Here is a 2,607-nt window from a genome sequence, read left to right as displayed (position 1 = left end):
GACACATACAGACTGAAAGTGAGGGGATGGAAAAAAATATTCCATGCAAATGGAAACCAAAAGGAAGCTGGAGTAGCAATTCTCATATCAGACAAAATAAACTTTAAAATAAAGACTATTAGAAGAGACAAAGAAGGACACTACATAATGATCAAGGGATCGATCCAAGAAGAAGATATAACAATTGTAAATATTTATGCACCCAACATAGGAGCACCTCAATACATAATGCAAATACTAACAGCCATAAAGGGGGAAATTGACAGTAACATATTCATAGTAGGGGACTTTAACACCTCACTTTGCCCAATGGACAAACCATGCCAAATGAAAATAAATAAGGAAACACAAGCTTTAAATGATACACTAAACAAGATGGACTTAATTGATATTTATAGGACATTCCATACAAAAACAACAGAATACATATTTTTCTCAAGTGTTCAGGGAACATTCTCCAGGATAGATCATATCTTTGGTCACAAATCAAGCCTTGGTAAATTTAAGAAAATTGAAATTGTAAGAAGTATCTTTTCTGACCACAACACTATGAGACTAGATATCAATTAGAGGAAAAGATCTGTAAAAAATACAAACACATGGAGGCTAAACAATACATTACTTAATAACGAAGAGATAACTAAATAAATCAAAGAGGAAATCAAATAATGCCTAGAAAAAAATGACAATGGTGACACTGTGACCCAAAACCTATGGGATGCAGCAAAAGCAGTTCTAAGAGGGAAGTTTATAGCAATACAATCCTACCTTAAGAAACAAGAAAAATGTCAAATAAACAACCTAAATTTGCACCTATAGAAATTAGAGAAAGAAGAACAAAAACCCTCAAAGTTAGCAGAAGGAAAGAAATCATAAAGATAAGATCAGAAATAAATGAAAAAGAACTTAAGGAAATGAGAGCAAAGATCAATACCACTAAAAGCTGCTTCTTTGAGAAGATAAACAAAATTGATAAACCATTAGCCAGACTCATCAAGAAAAAAAGGGAGAAGACGCAAATCAATAGAATTAGAAATGAAAAAGAAGCAACAACTGACACTGCAGAAATACAAAAGATAACGAGATTACTGCAAGTAACTCTATGTCAATAAAATGTACAACATGGAAGAAATGGACAAATTCTTAGAAATGTACAACCTGCCAAGACGGAAGCAGGAAGAAATAGAAAATATGAACAGACCAATCAGAAGCACCAATACTGTGATTAAAAATCTTCCAACAAACAAAAGCCAAGCACCAGATGGCTTCACAGGCGAAATCTTTCAAACATTTAGAGAAGAGATAACACCTATCCGTCTCAAACTCTTCCAAAATATAGCCGAAGGAGGAACACTCCCAAACTCATTCTATGAGGCCAACATCACCCTGATACCAAAACCAGACAAGGATGTCACAAAGAAAGAAAACTACAGGCCAATATCACTGATGAACATAGATGCAAAAATCCTCAACGAAATACTAGCAAACAGAATCCAACAGCATATTAAAAGGATCATACACCATGATCAAGTGGGGTTTATTCCAGGAATGCAAGGATTCTTCAGTATACGCAAATCAATGAATGTGATACACCATATTAACAAATTGAAGGACAAAAACCATTTGGTCTACTCAATAGAGGCAGAGAAAGCATTTGCCAAAATTCAACACCCATTTATTATAAAAACCCTCCAGAAAGTAGACATAGAAGGAACTTTCCTCAACATAATAAAGGCCATATATGACAAACTCACAGACAACATCATCCTCAATGGTTAAAAACTGAAACCAGTTCCACTAAGATCAGGAAGAAGACAAGGTTGCCCACTCTCACCACTCTTATTCAACATAGTTTTGGAAGTTTTAGCCACAGCAATCAGAGAAGAAAAGGAAATAAAAGTAATCCATATTGGAAAAGGAGAAGTAAAGCTGTCACTGTTTACAGATGACATGATACTGTACATAGAGAATCCTAAAGATGCTACCAGAAAACTACTAGAGCTAATCAATGAATTTGGTAAAGTAGCAGAATACAAAATTAATGCACAGAAATCTCTGACATTCCTGTACACTAATGATGAAAAATCTGAAACTGAAATCAAGAAAGCACTCCTATTTCTCTTTGCAACAAAAAGAATAAAATATCTAGGAATAAACCTACCTAAGGAGACAAAAGACCTGTATGCAGTAAATTATAAGACACTGATGAGAGAAATTAAAGATGATACAAAAAGATAGAGAGATATACAATGTTCTTGGATTGGAATAATCAATACTGGGAAAATGATTCTACTACCCAAAGCAAACTACAGATTCAATACAATCCCTATCAAACTACCACTGGCATTTTTCACAGAACTAGAACAAATAATTGCATAATCAGTATGGAAATACAAAAGACCCGAATAGCCAAAGCAATCTTGGGGACGACAAACGGAGCTGGAAGAATCAGGCTCCCTGGCTTCAGACTATACTACAAAGCTATAGTAATCAAGACAGTATGGTACTGGCACAAAAACAGATATATAGATCAATGGAACAGGATTGAAATCCCAGAGATAAACCCACACATATATCATTACCTTATCATTGATAAAGGAGGTAGGA

This window comes from Lipotes vexillifer, unplaced genomic scaffold (genome assembly GCF_000442215.2).
Source record: "Lipotes vexillifer unplaced genomic scaffold, Lipotes_vexillifer_v1.1 scaffold653, whole genome shotgun sequence".
Lineage (NCBI taxonomy): Eukaryota > Metazoa > Chordata > Mammalia > Artiodactyla > Lipotidae > Lipotes > Lipotes vexillifer.
Note: the sequence above shows the minus strand (reverse complement) of the source record.